This window comes from Artibeus jamaicensis, unplaced genomic scaffold (genome assembly GCF_021234435.1).
Source record: "Artibeus jamaicensis isolate MK-2021 breed Jamaican fruit bat unplaced genomic scaffold, CSHL_Jam_final scaffold_1019, whole genome shotgun sequence".
NCBI lineage: Eukaryota > Metazoa > Chordata > Mammalia > Chiroptera > Phyllostomidae > Artibeus > Artibeus jamaicensis.
Genome location: NW_026522025.1, coordinates 26,213,351 through 26,232,242, shown reverse-complemented (window position 1 = coordinate 26,232,242; position 18,892 = coordinate 26,213,351). Strand labels below are relative to the sequence as shown.

The 18,892-nt window shown below is 36.0% G+C and overlaps 1 pseudogene; it reads right to left on the bottom strand.

Annotated features, from left to right (window-relative positions):
• Positions 1-6,609: 6,609 nt before the first annotated feature.
• LOC119060649 (elongation factor 1-alpha 1-like) lies at positions 6,610-18,495 on the bottom strand (annotated as a pseudogene).
• Between the last annotated feature and the right edge of the window lie 397 nt (positions 18,496-18,892).

Sequence of the window (18,892 nt, the reverse complement as noted above, 5' to 3'; positions counted from 1 at the left end):
CAAGAAACATGACCCAAATGAAAGGACAGATAAAAACTAAAGAAAAAAACTAAACAAAGTGAGACAAGCAATCTATCAGATGCAGAGTTCAAAACACTGGTTATAAGGATGCTCAAAAAACTTAGTGAGGACCTCAATGGCATAAAAAACATCCAGTCAGAAATTAAGGAAACATTATTGGAAATAAAGTACAATTTTCAAGGAAATAGCAGTAGAGTTGATGAAGTCAGGACTCAAATTAACAATGTGGAACCTAAGGAAGCAAAAAACAATCAATCAGAACAACAAAAAGAAAACAGAATCCAAAATAATGAGTATAGTGTAAGTAGTCTCTGAGACAACTTCAACAGTTTCAACATTTGCATAATAGGGGCGCCAGAAAGATAAGAGAGTAAGATATTGAAAATCTATTTGAAAAAATAATGAATGAAAACTTCCCTAATTTGGTGAAGAAAATAGACATGCAAGTTGAGGAAGCACAGACAGTCCCAAACAAGATGAATGCAAATAGACCCATTCTAAGACACATCAAAATTAAAATGTCAAAGGTTAAAGATACAGAGAGAAACTTAACAGCAGCAAGAGAAAAGCAGTTAGTTACATACAGCAGAGTTCTCATAAGACTGTCAGTTGATTTCTCAAAAGAAACTTTGCAGGCTAGAAGGCACTGGCAAAAATATTCAAAGTCATGAATAATGGGGACCTACGGCCAAAATTTTTCTACCCAGTAAAGCTATCATTTAGAATAGAAGGGTAGATAAAGAGTTTCTCAGAGAAGATAATCCTAAGGAGTTCATCATCGCCATTATTATATGTAAAGTTAAAGGGACTTATTTAAGAAAAAGAAGAAAATCAAAACTGTGAACAATAAAATGGCAAAAAATACAAATCTATCAACAGTTGAATCTAAAAAACAAACTAAGTATTCCTGAAGAACAGAAAAATAATTATGGATATAGAGAGCATTTTGATAGTTGCCAGATGGGAGTGGGTTGTGGGGAAATAGAGGAAGAGGTAAGGGATTAAGTACAAACAGGTAGTTACAGAAATGCTGTGGGGATGTAAAATATAGTATAGAAAATGAAGTACAAAAAACTTATATTCATGATTCATGGACATGAACAATAATAGTAGGGGAATTGCCTGAGGGATTAGGGGCTGCTGGGAGTAGGGCAAGCAAAGGGAAAATAATCAGGACAATTATAATAATATAATCAGTAAAATATAATAAAAAAAAGAAAATGTTAGAGAAGCAACAAATCATTCTCTCTGATTGTTCCCTGACCTTGTAGATTTCCACTATAGCAAATGTGCAGGAAAATTTACTAAAGGATCTTGTTACAAATGATGAAACTATTAAGTGAAATGGTTGGGGTATTCATAAATGCACTTACATTAGTTATTTTTTTTGAAGATTTTACTTATTTATTTTTAGAGAGGGGGAGGGAGGAAAAGAGGGAAACATCAATGAGTGGTTGCCTCTTGAGTGCCCCCTACTGGGGATCTAGCCAGCAATCCAGGTATGTGCTCTACTGAGAATCGAACCAGTGACTCTTTGGTCCTCAGGCTGGCACTCGGTCCACTGAGCCCTACCACCCAGAGCTCTACATTAGTTATCTTAAACCTTAGTTTCATACATAGAGAAATTACTATAACTTTTTAAAAAATTACAAGCTGCTAAGAACAAGTTATTTTTTATTGTAATATCTAATGTTTTATTTTGATTTATCCAAATAAAAAAACAAAAACAGATTTATTGCTATATAATTTATATAATATAATTAATCCAATTGAAGTAATATGATTTAATAATTTTCCATTTGTTCTTATTCTTTTTTATTATTTTAATAATTCATTCACAAACTTGAGGAATCATCAATAAAATCTAAATCTGGAACATTTTTGTGATCACAAATGTAGCCACTCTTCATTCTCCCTACTGCCCATCCCTAGACAAACACTGGTCTATATTTTCTGTTTCAATTAATTTCCAACCATTCTCAAAAAAATAAAAGGATACAATATGTGATCTTTTTGTGACTAGCTTCTTTGACTTAGCATAACATCTCAAGTATCAGACATTTTATGGCATGAACCAAGACTCCATCCCTTTCTACTGCTCAATGTTTTAATATGTCAATATACCTACCACATTTTATTGATTCATTCATCAGTTGATGGACATTTAAGTTGCTTCCATTTTTTTTGCTATTGTGCATAATGCTTTTGTGGGCATTTATGTACAGAAATTTGTGTAGATTTATTTTCTCATTGCTCTTTGGGATGTACCTAGGAGTGGAATTGCTGTATTGTATGCCAACTTTATGTTTAACACTTCGAGAAACGGCCAATTTTGTAGATTGGCCACAATATTTTACATTCCACTCAGCAGTGTATGAAAGGATTCATTTCTTCACATCCTTGCCAACATATGTTATTTGCATTTTTTATTTTAGTGATGCTAGTGGATGTGAAGTGGTATCTCTCTGTGGTTTTGATTTTCATTTCCGTAATAAGTAATGAGGTTGAAAATATTTTCATTTGTCTATTGACAATTTGTATCTTTGGGGTAATGTATATTCAAATAATTTTCCCAGTTTTTATTAGGTCAGTTGGTTTTTATTATCCAGTTGTTAGTATCCTTTATATATTCTGGATAAAGTTTCTTTAAAGATACATGATTTGCAAATATACTCTTGTATGCAGTTCACTGGGTGGTCTTTTTATTTTATTGATGGTATCATTTGTAGAAAAAAAAAGTTTTTTTCCACTTTCTTAGTCCTTCACCATGCTTCCAAAAAATTCCTGGAACTGAAAGTTTTTTCTTTGGTAATGCTTTTGAAGGAACTGATCATAGTCCTTGACATTTAAAAATACTGATAGGTGGAACACAAGATGGTGGCAGAGTAGTCTGCTGCTCCATTCATCTGCTCTCAGACATGGGCCAGATTTGCAGTCACAACACAGAGTGGAAAGTGAGTGAAAACATCTTTTAGTGAGTGCATATGGAGACAAGAGCTTGAGTGTGCAGGAGTACACAGGAAGCAACCTGCCTACAGGGTTCCTGGGTGGCAATGACTTGGGATTTCTAGGTGGACTCCCAATGCTGCCCAGCCCAGCACTATTAGCTTCACAGAGTTGGGGGTACTGTAGATTGGCTCAGGATCCATGAGCTACTGGGGCAGTGAGAGAAGGCCAGGGATATGTTGACTCCAGAAATAGCATGGCAGGAGCAGACCTGCCCAGAGCTAAAGATCTCTGGAGGGAGTGGGGTCAGCAAGCTGCCACCATCCTGCATTATAGTAGAGATTCAGAGCTCCTCCCAACACCAATGGGGAAAGATACTGAGAGAAACTTTAACTATCAGAGGCTCTGAAAGGAGGCGGCCGGCCCTGACTGTGAAAGGCTTTGAGTTTTCTGAGGAGGGGGAAAGTGTGGAGAACAGGACCCCCAGGGACCAGTGCTACAACATGGGGTCCATACTGAAACTTTTTTAAAAGGGGAGCTGAGGCAAGATCTGAGGCTCAGCAAGGATCTGGGGCTTGCACACCTGTGCATGCAGGCAGGTTGCAGCGGCTTTGCTAACCAAAAATTCAAAGGCAGAGAATACACTGAAGGAATGAAAGGATCTGATCCAGCGTATTCACAAGCAAAGGGCAGCTCAGAGTGGAGAATTTGGGCTGAACTTCCTGCGAGAGAGCAGCAGGTTTAAGTCCAGAAGACAGAAACTGAATGCCTGAGATTTGCTCTAGTCAGCCATACCCTTTCACAGACAAGTGAACCCAAACCCCACCTGTGGGTCTGTGGATCAGCAAGGCCAGGCTCAGGAGTTTCCTGCTGTATATAGCAGTTCCTCAGGGGAAAGAAGAAAAAGAATAGATAAGGCCCTTTGCTAGATACTATAGGCAACACAGCTCCTCAGTTCCCCATCTACTAAAAAACAGCAGAGCAGAAAAAATAGAAACAGGCACAAGAAGGCACTATCTTCTTTTTTGCATAGCTGTCTAACATTCATTTCATATTCTCCAGGTTTGGAATAATATACCACCAGGTTTTATAATATAATTTATTTCAAATCTCATATATTTCTCTTCCCTTTTATTACTCCATACTACTTCCTCCCTCTTCATATTTTTGTTTTAAACTTTATTTTTTCTTTTGATATGACTTGCTTCTATTCCTCATGCTTACCATTGCTCCCCCCCTCCAGCCACTCAAAATCATTTGTGATGCCTTTTTCCCATTATTAAAATACTCTTATTCTCTCCACCTTTATCAATCATTGCTTGTAGATTGTGGATAAGGAGGTTGTTGTTACAGTTCTTCAATTTTATTTCTAGACAGCCACTATCTTTGTATTTAAAATCTCAAATTTCACCATTGCCCTCTCCTACTCCAATTACCCTTCCTCCTGCCCTTTCCTCCTTTTTGTTTTAAATGTTAATCTTTCCCTGCCTTAGCCAGGTTTTCATTTCATGATCTTAATATTCCTTCTCCCTCTTTCCCCTGAAAAGAACTTCTCTTTCTCTAAATGTCTATTAATCTCTTCTTTCTTCCATTTTTCCCTTTTATTCCCATCCCACCTATATAAATGTCAGCTCATTTGGTTGTTGGTATCACCATGGGGGATCTCTTTTTCTACAGTTGGGTCCATATTATTTGATACACACACATATATTCTTTAAATTTTGGTTTTGACCTAATACTATATTCTTCCCTTCTCTTACCTCATTCCATCTTCCCTCCTCCCTTTGTGACTTGTGAGGTAACTTTTACTTTCTTTCCCTCTTTGCCTTGTCTTTATTTTCTACTTTTATTATTGCCTCTCCTTCTACCCTTGCAAAATCTTTCTTTCAGTTAGTCATCTCATACTCATTTTTCTTTTCTTATGATAGTCATTTTCTTTATACTTTATTAATATTGGCTCATTTACTGTTGATAGTGTAATTTGGGGGTGGGGGTATTTTTTAGGGTGTGGTTCTGTTTCCTGGGTTGTTTGGTTATTTTCTGGCAACACCTATACAAAGTATACATTACATGGTGGGTGGAGTGACTCTCATTCAGTCAGTTGGAAGGAGGAACCCACCAAGGAGTGATTCAAAAACAACCAAAAATGAACTACAACTAGAAATCCCACATAAATGGCATAAAGGGCATCCCAAGAGTATCAAGCTCAGGTGATCAAGGTGACTGAACCACTGAGTCCCACAGGTCTCCTGCCACAGAAGATCACAACATAAAGACATGGATTCAAAGCAGATCAATCTTAGGTGGAGAAACAAACAAGAATCACCACCTAAATTGGGGAGACACAGAAACAACCTCCAACCAACAGGAAAGGAATAATTCTCAGAAAGACTGCTAAATAAAATTGAGGCAACAAAACTATCAAACATCAAGTTCAAGATAATGCTCATAAGGATGCTCATGGAGCTCCATGAGAACTTCAGAGAACTCCAGGGAAGCTTCAGGGAACTTACTGTGGAGTACACCAGCTTGAAAAAGGATATGAAAACTATCAATAAGAGCCAGGCAGAAATGAAAAATACAATATGTGATATGAAGAACAAAGTAGAAGGAATTAAAAGTAGCTCAGATGATGCAGAGGATCAAATCAGTGAGCTGGGGGATAAAAGAGAAAAAAATTCCCAGACAGAGCAACAAAATGAAAAAGGACAAAAAGAATGAAGCAGGGCTAAAAGAGCTGCAGGGAAAAGTGAAACATAATATTCATGTAATACAGTTACCACAAAGAGAAGAAAAATAGCAAGGGAGAGAAAACCTGTTTGAAAAAGTAACAACAGAAAACTTCCCTAACTTGATGAGAGAACAAATCGCACAAATGTAGGAAACACAGAGGCTCCCCATCAAGATGAACCCAAAGAGGCCCATTCCAAGACACACCATAATTATAATGGCAAAATTCAAAGACAAAAAGAGAATCTTAAAGGCAGCAAAGGAGGAAAAGCTAGAAATATACAAGGGAGTCTCAATAAGGCTATTTACTGATTACTCAACAGAAACTCTACAAACCAGAAGAATATAGCAAGAAATATTCCAAGTAATGAAGAACAAAGGCCTTCAACTAAGACTCTTCTACTCAGCAAGGCTCTCATTTAAAATGAAAGGCAGAACAAGGAGTTTCCCAGACAAAAGTAGGCTAAAAGAATACATCACCACCACAATAGCATTGGAAGACATGCTAAAAACACTGCTTTAAAAAAAGGTGAAGGAAAAGAGTGAGAGAGAGGAACACAGGTACCAAGGGGGAAAATGGCAATGAATAAATATTTATCAATAATAATGTTTTTTTATATTAAACTTTGTTTTAATGGTCTCAAAAATCTGTGGTAGATTTTGGTCAAGTTGTTTACATTAAAAAGTACTGATTTTAAAAACTAATAACTTGAAAACTTTCATACACACACAAACGTACACACAAAAACAAATATTCCACAAAACATTCTCCTTTTCTTCTGAAGGTTTTATGATGCGTTGTAATCATTAACCAGTCCTTTACTATTAAACTTATCTGGCCAGTTGAGACAAACAGTTCTGAGACTGTTCTTCTACCACTGATTAAGACTGGGGTGGCAGGTGTTGGGTACACTATTCATTTAGCCTCTGAGCTTGGGCAGGCTTAGCGATTTTGTCATCTCCAGCTGCCTTCTTGTCCACTGCTTTGATGACACCAACAGTAACTCTCTGTTTCATGTCATGGCCAGCAATGTGGCCCATAGGAGGATAGTCAGAGGAGCTCTCAACACACATGGGCTTGCCAGGAACTATACCAATGATGGCAGTATCACCAGATTTAAAAATACTTTGGACCATCTTCCAGCTTTGCCTCAGAATGATGATTAATTTTCTCCTTTAGCTCAGCAAATTTTCAAGCAATATGAGATGTGTGACAATCCAAAACATGTACGTATGCAGCATTGATTTGGCCTGGATAGTTGAAGATAACAACCTGAGCTGTGAGGCCAGCTGCTTCCACTGGTGGCTCATTTTGCTGTAACCAGCCACATTGCCACGATGAACATCTTTGACAGACACATTCCTGACATTTAAGCCCACATTGTCTCCAGAAAGAGCTTCACTCAAGGCTTCAAAGTGCAGTTCAACAGACTTTTCTTCAGTTGCAACACTGATTAGAGCAAAGGTAACCATCAGGCCATGTTTGAGAACACCAATCTCTACTTGACGCAGAGGGACAATACCAATACCACCAATTTTATAAACATCTTGGAGGAAAAGACACAGGGGCTTGTCTCCTGGATGAGTTGGTGGCAAAATGCAATCCAAAGCTTCAAGCAGTGTGGTTCCACTGGCACTGCCATTTTTACGGGTGACTTTCCAACCCTTGAATTAAGGCACGTTAACACTTGGCTCCAGCGTGTTGTTGCCATTCCAACCAGAAAGTGGCACAAATGGGTGTCAAGGTTGTAGCCAATTTTCTTAATGTAGGTGCTAACTTCTTAACAATTTTCTTATATCTCTTCTGGTTGTAGGGTGGCTCAGTGGAATCCATTTTGTTAACACCAACAATCAGCTGTTTCATACCCAATGTGTAAGCCAGAAGGGCATGCTCATGGTCTGCCCATTCATGGAGATACCTGCTTTGAATACACCAACACCAGGAGCAACAATCAGGACAGCATAGTCAGCCTGAGATGTTCCTGTAATCATGCTTTTAATAAATTCTCTGTGTCCTGGGACATCATGATGGTCACATAATACTCACTGGTTTTGAATTTCCACAGGGATATATCAATGGTGATACCATGCTCATGTTCAGCTCTCAGTTTATTAAACACCCAGGCATACTTGAAGGAACGCTTCCCCATCTCAGCAGCCTTCTCCTCAAAATGTTTAATGTTTTTCTTTGTTGATCCCACCACAGTTGTAGATCAGATGGCCAGTAGTGGTACACTTGATAGAATCTATAAGTTCAATAACCACAATGCTGATGTGAGTCTTTTCCTTTCCCGTTTTGGCTTTGATTTAATGGTGGTTTTCACAACACATGTGTTCTGGTGGTAAATCGGTTATGAAAAAGATTAATAATAACTTTAAATATAAATGTATTAAATGCTCCAATCAAAAGACATAGAGTAGTTGAGTGGATAAGAAAATGTGACCTGCATATATGCTGTCTATAAGAGACCCACTGCAGAACAAAAGACCTGTACAAACTATAACTGAAGGGTTGAAAAAATATTCCAAGGTAATGGACAGGAAAAAAACACCAGGGTAACAAAACATATCAGACAAAATAGATTTCAAAACAAAGACCATAAAAAGAGATACAGAAGGACACTTCATAATACTTAAGGGTAGAATCCATCAAGAAGATATAAATGTTATAAACATATGTGCACCTAACATAGGAGCACTCAAACATATAAGGGAAATCTTGGAGGACTTCAAGAAAGATATAACAGCAACACACTTATAAACAATGGACAGTTCTTCCAAGCAAAAAAATCAACAAGGATATTGTACCACCAAATGACACTCTATAACAAATGGACTTAACTGATAAATACAGAACTTTTCATCCTAAAGAAGCAAAATATACATTCTTTTCAAATGCTCATAAACATTTTAAAAGATATACCACGTGATATGCCACAAAACAAATTTCAACAAATTCAAGACAATTGAAGTTATATCAAGCATTTTCTTGGGTCATAATGGATTGAAATTAGAAACCAACCTCAAGGAAAAACTCAAAACCAGACAAATTCATGGAGACTTAACATTTTATTAGACAATGAACAGGTTAACAATAAGATCTAGGCTCTTATTGTTAACAATAAGATCTAGGCTCTCTATCTAGAGCCTAGAGCTGTAGATAGAGACACAGCAAAGAAAGAAAACTTCAGGCCAATATTGCTGATTAACATAGATGCTAAAATTCTCAACAAAATATTGGCAATCCACTTCCAGCAATATATTAAAAAGATCATACACCACAGCCAAGTGGGATTCATCCTAGGGGTGTAAGAATGGAACAACATTCATAAATCAATACATGTAATACATCACATAAACAAAATGAAAGACAAAACTCACATGATCATATCAATAGACACTAAGAAAACATTTGATAAGGTACAGCACCCATTTATGATAAAACACTCAGCAAAATGGGAGTAGAGGAAGCATACCTCAACATAAGAAAGGCCATATATGAGAAACCTACCACACTCAATGGGCAAAAACAAAAACATTCCCCCTAAGATTAGAACAATACAAGGGTGTCTGCTTTCCCCACTTTCACCATTTCTATTCAACATAGTATTGGAAGTTCTAGCCACAGTGATCAGATAAGAAAAAGAAATAAAAGACATCCAAATTGGAAAGGAGGAAGTACAACTGTCATTGCTTGCAGATGACACAATAGTGTGCATAGAAAACACTATAGGCTCCACCAAAAAATACCTGACCTAATAAGTGAATTTGACAAGACAGCAGGATACAAAGTCAATATCCAGAAATTAAAGGCATTTTTGTACATTAAAAATGAAATATCAGAAAAAGAAATTAGGAAAAATATTCCATTTGACACAGTAACAAGAAAAATAAAGTATCTAGAAATAAACTTAAGCAGTGAGGTAAAAGACCTGTACTCAGAAAACTACACAATACTGAAAACAGAAATTAAGGAAGACACAAATAAATGGAAGCATATACCATGTTCATGCACTGGAAGAATTAAAATGATCAAAACGTGCATACTACCCAAAGCAATTTATTGATTCAACACAATTCCTATTAGAATACAAATGACATATTTCACAGCTATAGAATAAATATGTCAAAAATTTATATGGGACCACAAATAACCCCAAGTGGCCACAGCAATTTTGATAAAGAAGACAAAGTTGGAGGGATCACAATACCTGATATTAAACTCTATTAGAAGGCCACTGTAATCAAAACAGTCTGGTGCTGGCATAAGAACTGACACATATATCAATGGAACAGAATAGAGAGCCCAGAAATAAACCCGTGTCTCTACAGTCAATGGATATTTGGAAAAGAAGGCAGGAACATAAAATGGAGTAAAAATAACTTTGTCAATAAATGGTATTGGAGATCTGGACAGGTACATGGAAAAAAATGAAAGTAGACCACCAACTTATACCATACACCAAAATAAATTCAAGATAAATAAAAGACTTAAATATATCATGACATCATAAAAGTCCTAGAGGTATCACTGGCAAATATGTTTTCCCATACAGTTCGTTGTCTTTTTAATTTAATATTGTTTTCTTTAGCCACGCAGAAGCTTTTTATTTTGATGAGATCCCATTTGTTTATTCTTTCCTTTATATTCCTTGCTCTAGGGGACATATCAGTAAAAATGTTGTTGCGTGAAATATCTGAGATTTTCTTGCCGATGTTCTCTTCTAGGATTTTAATGGTGTCACGGCTTATATTTAAGTCTTTTATCCACCTTGAATTTATCTTGGTGTATGGTGTAAGTTGATGCTCAAGTTTCATTTTTTTGCACGTAGCTGTTCAGTTCTCTCAACACCATTTGTTGAAGAGGCTATCTTTACACAATGGAATTCTATGTAGCAGAGAGAAAGAAGGAGCTACTACCCTTTGCAACAACATGGATGGAACTGGAAAGCATTATGCTGAGTGAAATAGGCCAGGTGTTGAAAGACAAATACCATATGATCTCACCTTTAACAGGAAGCTAAACAACAAAACAAACAAGCAAGCAGAGTAAAAACAAAGACACTGAAATAGAGAACAGGGGGACAGTGACCAGAGGGGAGAGAGAAGGGAATTTAAGGGGAAAAAGGGGGAGGAATTTGGAGGAACAAATAGGAAGGACACAGGGACGAGAACTAAGGGGGGTGAAAATGGGAGGGAGGTGGGGAGCACAGGGTGGGGGGGGCTGGGATGGGAGAAATAGACAAAAAACTGTACTTGAAAAATAGCTAAATAAAATTTTAAAATAAATAAATAAAAGTCCTAGAGAAGAACATAGTCAGGAGAATTTCAGACATCCCATGAAACAATATTTTCACTGATACCTCCGCTAGGGAAAAGAATAGAAAGGAAAGAGTGAACAAATGGAACTACGTCAAATTAAAAAGCTTCTGCAAAACTAAATAAAACACCAGCAGAATGAAAAGGGAACCAACAATATGAGAAAACATGCTTGCCAATGATAGATACCTTGGACAAGGGTTTGATCTCCAGAATAGATAAAGAACTCACACAACTCCACTCCAGAAAAACAAACAATCCAATTAAAAAAAAAACAGACACTTCTCCAAGGAGGACACAGAGAGCTCATAGACAAATGAAGAAATGCTCAACATCACTAACCATCAGAGAGATACAAATTAAAACCACAGTAAGATACTCCTTTACACCAGTCAGAATGGCCATCATTAACAAATCAACAAACAAGTGTTGTTGAGGTTGAGGAGAGAAGGGAACCCTACTGCAATGTTAGTGGGGATGCAAACTGGTGCAGCCACTGTGGAAAACAGTATGGAATTTCCTAAAAAAAAACAAAACCTAAAGATGGAACTGCCTTTTGATCCAGCAGTTCCACTGCTGGGATTATACCCTAAGAATCCTGAAACACTAATTCAAAGAACTTATGCACCCTTATATTCATGGCAACATTATTTACAATAGTCAAGCGCTGGAGACAGCCAAAGTGCCTATCAGTAAATGAATGTATATCAAAAAACTGTGGTACATTTATACACAATGGAATACTATGCAGCAGAAAGAAAGAAGGAGCTCCTACCTTTTTCAGCAGCATGGATGGAACTAGAGAGCATTATGCTAAGTGAAGTAAGCCAGGTGTTGAAAGACAAATATCATATGATCTCACCTGTAAGTGGAACCTAGTGAACAAAACAAACAAGTGAGCAATATAGAACCAGAGATGAAAATAAAGAACAAACTTACAGAACAAACTTAAAGAGGAGGGGAGAGGGACATAATGGGAGAAAGAAAGGGAAATATCATCAAGAAACATGTATAAAGATCCCGTGGGCATGGACAACAGGGTGGAAATTGACTGTGGGCAGGTGGGCAGGGCAGGAGAGATCAACAGGGAAAAGTTGGGATGACTGTAATTGCACAACAAAAAATGCTGATAGGTCATCATTTTACTCTTATTAAAAAAATAGCGAGCCCTGGCTGGTGTGGCTCAGTGGATTGAGCGCCAGCCTGTGAACCAAAAGGTCAAAGGGTTCAATCCCAGTCAGGGCACATTCCTGAGTTGTAGGCCAGGTCCCCAGCAGGGGGGCATAGGAGAGGCAACCGCACATTGAAGTTTCTCTCTCCCTCTTTCTCCCTTCCTTCCCTTATCTCAGTAAATAAATAAATAAAATCTTTTTTAAAAAGACAATGAAAAGGGTATTCCTCAGATACAACTTCAGTATCTTCCTTTATTTGAAATCAGAGGCTAAGATTTCACTTTATTCAATCATTAAATCTGAATTAAAATAAATTCATATTCATTGACAATAAATGAGTATAAAAACCTATGTCATATTTCTTACCCATATTCATATTCTAGCAATAAAATTTTATATTTAACCTGAAATCTGTAATTCTTTTTTTGTAAGAAATATTTTTGGTTGGGAAGAGTATTTGTAGCTTTGGCCATTCAAATTAAGGGATGTCTCACTGCCAAGAAACCAAACCAAACAAAACTGTGAAACACATGAAATTATCGGCTTCTCTCTCATTTCTACTATTTTGCAAGTAAAAAAAAAAAGGACATAGTAACTAAATGTACATTGATCATAACACAAAAGCCTAATAGCCTTCCCACAGTAAATGTCCACTAAAACTTTGCTGCATGAAGTTTGACAAAATTATGGAGTCCAGGTAAGTGAAAGAAGGAAAATAATTGAAGAATATATAACTGAAAGTGAGCAGTTGTTATACTGAAAACTTACTCTGTTAAGGAAGAAGTGATCTAAATGTCTCAGAGCAGAAACCAAAGCTTATTTGGTAAAAGGAGAGAAATCGAGAAAATTTTAAAAAATTAAATTTTAGTTTTTTAACTAAAGATTTCCTTTCAAAACTGGAAGAAATGCCTAGATACATAGTAACCTCAAAATATTTGACGAATTCAGGTTATTCTTATGCCCCACACACTGATAGGGCTGTCTGTGATGCAGTTCAAAGGGGACTGAGCCCACAGAAGACCCTGGGACAGTTTTAAATGACCAAGGGATCCATTTAATAAACTCGCAAGGCCTCATAAGATTATTAAATATGTTCACAGCTAAATTAATTTTATAACTTTGCCTGTGGAATGTGTTCTTATCTGTTAATGACCTTCAGTGAAGACATTTCAGAAAGGGTGGTGGTAGAATGTCAACATAAAGAAGCACAGGAACTCCAAGGAGGTCCGAGCTGCAGTGCCCAGGAACTAGTCCATCTGAGCCTCTGTTCTTTTGTTTCTTTAAAATAGTACCCTCTAATCTGCAGCTTTGCTTTCCATACTTGTGGTTAACAATAGTACAAAAATATATTAAATGAAACCTATCAGTGGAACATAACTGACAAAACAAACAGGCAAGCAAAATATAACCAGAGACACTGAAATCAAGAACAAACTGACAGTAACCAGAGGGGTGGTGGGAGGGCATAATGGAGGGAAATAGGGGAAGGGCCATCAAGGAACATGTATCAAGGACTCATGGACAAAGGCAAAGGGAGAAAGTTCGAGGGTCAGAGGTGGGAATGGGTGTGATGGTGGGTCATGGTGGGGTGAAAATAGAGACAACTGTACCTGAACAACAGTAACAAACAAACAAACAAACAAACAAATAAAAATACAGAGCTAGACAGTACATAAGTTTTAAATTGCACACTGTTCTGAGTAGTGTGATGAAATCTCATGCCATTCCATTCTCTCCTGCCCAGGACTGGACTCATTCTGCTGTGTGGCATATCCACCATGCGGTATTGTGCAATAAGATATTTTGAGAGAGAGTCCACATTCACGTAACTTTTACTATAGTACATTGTTATATTTTATTATTAATCTTTGTGCCGAATTTAGAAGTTAAACTTCATTATAGGTATGCACGTATAGAAAAAGCAAGCATAGTACTTATGGAGTTGGTATTGTCTGCTGTTACAGGCATTCACAGGGGGTGCCTGAACTTGGAATGTATCCCCCACTTATAAGGAGAGACCACTGTACATGCTCTAAGCATGTTTGTGGAGGGTTTATATTTTTCTTACGAAGCAGATGCAGAGCAGACTGGCTTTATCATGAGTCGATCAGAACCTACATATGCTTCTTAATCCACCATCCACTTTGAGTAGCAATCCCCAGTCCCTAAAATCTTACATAAAAAGACAGTTAAGAAATACAGTTTTAAAATGTCTCCTATAGGAGTTAGAAATATTTACTACCCCAAGTTCAGTTTTGTGTAGTAGCATGTAAGTAGATGGCACTTTCTACTTAAAAAAAGGCAATATTCTATTAAGTTGAGAAAAGAAAACTATCAGCAAAATGTAGATTATTCATTTTGTGAATTCAAGCATCTTGATTTGAATGAACTGCTTTATAAAACGTAGGAACGAGAGAGGCAGATGAAAACAATTGCAAAATCTTGATGAATTATACTGTTTGGAGAATTAAATTTTTAATGTTAACTAAGGAAAACTTGTGAAGCTAATGCAGTCTGAAAAAGAACACTATCGAAGATTCTCTTCCAGGCAGAGCGCCAGACAGCTTCAGCCAGCTTTCCACAGCAATACCTTTGGGCTTTATTTAAATTGAAATAAAGCCTGTCGTCTTAGCATTAGCTGGCACAATGAAATGCACAGCTTCTTGTTCAATCCCAACACTAGTCCAACAACTGCATCTAGTGATACATGTTTGCAAGTATATATATCATAATGTTCTTACACAACTTGCCAAAGGTTATTATTAAAACTCATTGTTTATCTAAAAGTAAAATAAATGAATAGATACATATATGACTAAATAAATTACTAATACCTTCAAATGAATAGTTCCCTTGCCAGAAGTATAGTTGGAAATTAAAATACCTGGAAAGAAAATGGACATATCATGGAAATTAGTTGACCTAATTGGAATCATATGGACTTTTCCTTTAAGTGACATATTTTTTTTACTGGTAATATAATCAATAATCTTTTCTCCAATTTAATTCTTGATGTCTTAAGGGACTGTGGAGACCCTTAATTTACTCAAGTGAATTTGCATTTTGTAAGATGTCTCTATTCTCTATTTTGCTTAAGGATGGACCCTCAGTCCAAGGGTCATTATACTCTTTTAAATAAGTATTCTGTGTCCACACAACTGACCTATTCATAAAGTTTTCAGTTATATACATCAAGCACGTTTATGGTTATCATAACCCCCTTATTGGATACATTATTGAAATGTCTCCTCTTTACTTTTTATGAATGAATTTTGCCTTTTTACAGTGCCAAAATTGAAAAATTATTATTTTGCTTTTCCATATAGCATATGTACACTATCAAAGCCTATTTCCAACACAAGCAGATTTTAAATATAATCTTGTGTTGAAAATAGAAATAATCCTACCACTGTATAAAAACCTCAATTGCTTGGAAACTTTGTTTTGATATCAATATGTTTTACTAATGCACTTGCAAATAAATAGTTTTATTTATAATTTTTCATAATATTATAGTATTTTAGTGGTCATTTTATTCTCTAACTTAATCAATAATTATTGAATATCTGCCATGTACAAAATAAAAGTTGATCCTCTAAGGCTCTTGAAATTTACTAGGGCATTAAAGACTTAGAAAACAAACTAAGAGCAAACTAGAAATGAAGAGGAAAAGGATTACTCACATTTTTATTTTTCATTTTTTTAAATTTTATTTATTTATTTTTAGATAAGAGAAAAGGGGAGGGAGAAAGAGATGGGAGAAACATCAGTCAATTGCTTCTCCCACATCCCCAACCAAGGACCAAACCTGCAGCCCAGTCATGTACCTCGATGGGGAACCAAACCTGTGACTTTTCAGTTTGCAGGATGATGCCCTGCAATCAGCTCATCAGAATGAGCTACACCAATCAGAGCATTAGTCACATTTTAAAAATAGCATTCTGTTATTATCATTTGAGCCAGATCCTGAAGAATAGAAAGACCCACAAATGGGTATAGAATGACAGAAACTGCCTTTTGGAGAGCAATATATTGATGTGCAGAGAAATCCACAGCAAGGTGAGGGGTAAAATATGAGTACTAAGTTCTTTGGAACATAAGACAGATATAGAAGAACAATAGCAGACAAACCAGGGAGAGAAAACAGTTTGCCAGTGAAGGCCAGTTTACAAAGACACCCACTTGAGTTAACACAAAGGATTTTGAAGAACATAGTAATATTGAACATGAAAGTCAATGATTCCTCTATCTAGTGTACCTTCATTTATAGCGCATTATTGAAAAATTGAAACTACAATGCATATCCTATAATTTCTTGCACTTAACTTTTAAGATAAAAATGAACTCCCTTCATATAGATACCCTTGCATTTGATTTGAAAATGGACATTAGTGTAACTCTTGTCTCCCTGTTGGCTGTTTCTGTTACGCATAGTTCTGGATGCCCAGCTATATCATTTCAAGGTTAAGTTATTAATTGTGGGTGTAAAGAGATGGTCACCACAATAGCAGCTATGGCTTCCTAATTTCTTAATTTGAACTTGAATAGAGTCCTCCTGAATTTTTCTCTAATACTGGAAGAGGTAGTATTCCTAATGAGCTTTCTATCATGTGATCCAAAGTGTTATGAGATCTGGAGGCCAGAATAGAGCCCACTTTTGCAACTCATCAAAACTTGTTGTGAGCATATGATTTCATATATAAAATCATTTTTCTACAGATAAATGCATAGGTTATGATGTCTGCCATTGAGACCAGTCTAATCAACAATAAGAAGCCTTTTATTAATATTTGATGTTGATTTTCAGGATAAAATTTGAAAAACTATGCTTGAAATCTGTGAACTTAAGTCTAATGTACCTCATTGTATAGTTTGTCTCTAATGGAGAATTTATCTGAATAAGTTATTGATTATTCCTTAGCTTTAATTATATTGATTAGCATAGAATTTTAGTGTTTAGTGTTCTATTATAATAATTAATATATTTCATATAATAAAACCTTAATCTTCTAAAAAATCTCAGTAAATAAGAATTCTAGCTAGAAAATTTTTCTAGGTAGCCAAAGGCCTTAGTCATTATAATATATAGATATAGAGTTATATAAAGGAGGACACAAAAAATCAGAATTATCTTCTGAAGGGCTGGCCTCATGTAGTGTAGCTTCCCCAGCTAGCTCAGTGTTCTAGGAATCCATCTGAATTCCAGTGTACTAGCTGGCGTTGTTGTGAGAGGCTGTATCGGGCTTCAGTGATTTTTTTGGAAGACTCTTTCAATGCATTTGACTAATTGATGTTGGTTGATTTAGAACTCATCTGCCCATCCCATGTTGAGTGTTTAGCACAACTCCAAACCCCATTCTCTCTATTCACCAGATCTTGCCCCCAGAGACTTTTTTTTTGTTTCCCTGGATGAAAAAAGTCCTCAAAGGGAAATGCTTTGCTGATTTCGAAGAGGCGAAACAAAAAATGGCAGAAGCACTAAAAGACATTAAAACTGGTGAGTTCAAAAAATGTTTTGCACAGTGGAAAAAATGTCTCAATAGATGTATTGCATCAAATGGAGAGTACTTTGAAGGTGACTAAAGTTTAAATATGTAAGAATACATACACAATTTTTATAAATAAATTCCAGCTTTTTGGGGTCTCCTCTTGTATATCTATATACAGCTATTATCCAATCACAAAATAAAAAATAACATTGTTAAAATAATATGCAAAACAGAATAAAACACAAAGTGAGAATCTCATAAATTCACTTTATAAATATATCTACTGCAATATTTTAGCAATTATATTGTCCTTTGCAATGATGAATATTTATTTTTATGTTGCTTTATAACATATTTTAAGTAAAAGGAACTGTGTCTCAAGCTGCATCATAAATATGTAACATTAATAACCATTCCATTTTTGTTGTCTGTTACATTAATTTAAACTTATTTATAGCAAGCAATGCTGTGACATTTCTGGGATGTTTAAATTTAAACTATTTCATGGAAGTTGTCCTAACTAAAACCAACACACATTGGTCTATGAAATAAATATGTGTAAGTGATTAGTTATTCCTCAGTAACACTGGGTAGCCTAAGAATAATTGTCATTGTACGTGCTGTAGAGAAGATGGAGTCAATACATAGTATGGAAATCAGTGCAAAAACAAAATCTTTAATACCTCACATTCAAAACAAGGTTCTTATGCGCTCTTGAACTTTGTACCATTCACGGCATTTTCAGACTGTGAATATGAGCCCCGTATATCACAGGCACTTTTAGCTTGTTTATCTGTTCTGTCTTTTTCACACTGCATATCATTAATGAGCATGCAAGAGACATCTCTGCTCTCTTCCACAAATCATATACTAATGTTTCCTATAAGGTTTACTCAATGTCACAAAGATATCTCAAAGTAAAATAACAGCTTTTGTTTTCACTTCTGTTAAAGCTGGATTAAAGTATTTTACTTGGCCCCAAGGACAAACACTTTCACAAACCTTTCCAAGCTCACCTTGCAAATTAATATTGAAATAGACTACCAGAAGAGATGGACCTGCATAGAGATTACAGCCTGCTCACAAACCTACATTGTATCTTTTTGTTTATTTTATTTGTTAAAACTTTTGTTTTAAAATGTTTTTAAACCTGCCTAAAAACTACCAAGAATAATGCAAAAAACTTCCTTATGTTTTTCACCAGTTTCTCAAGTG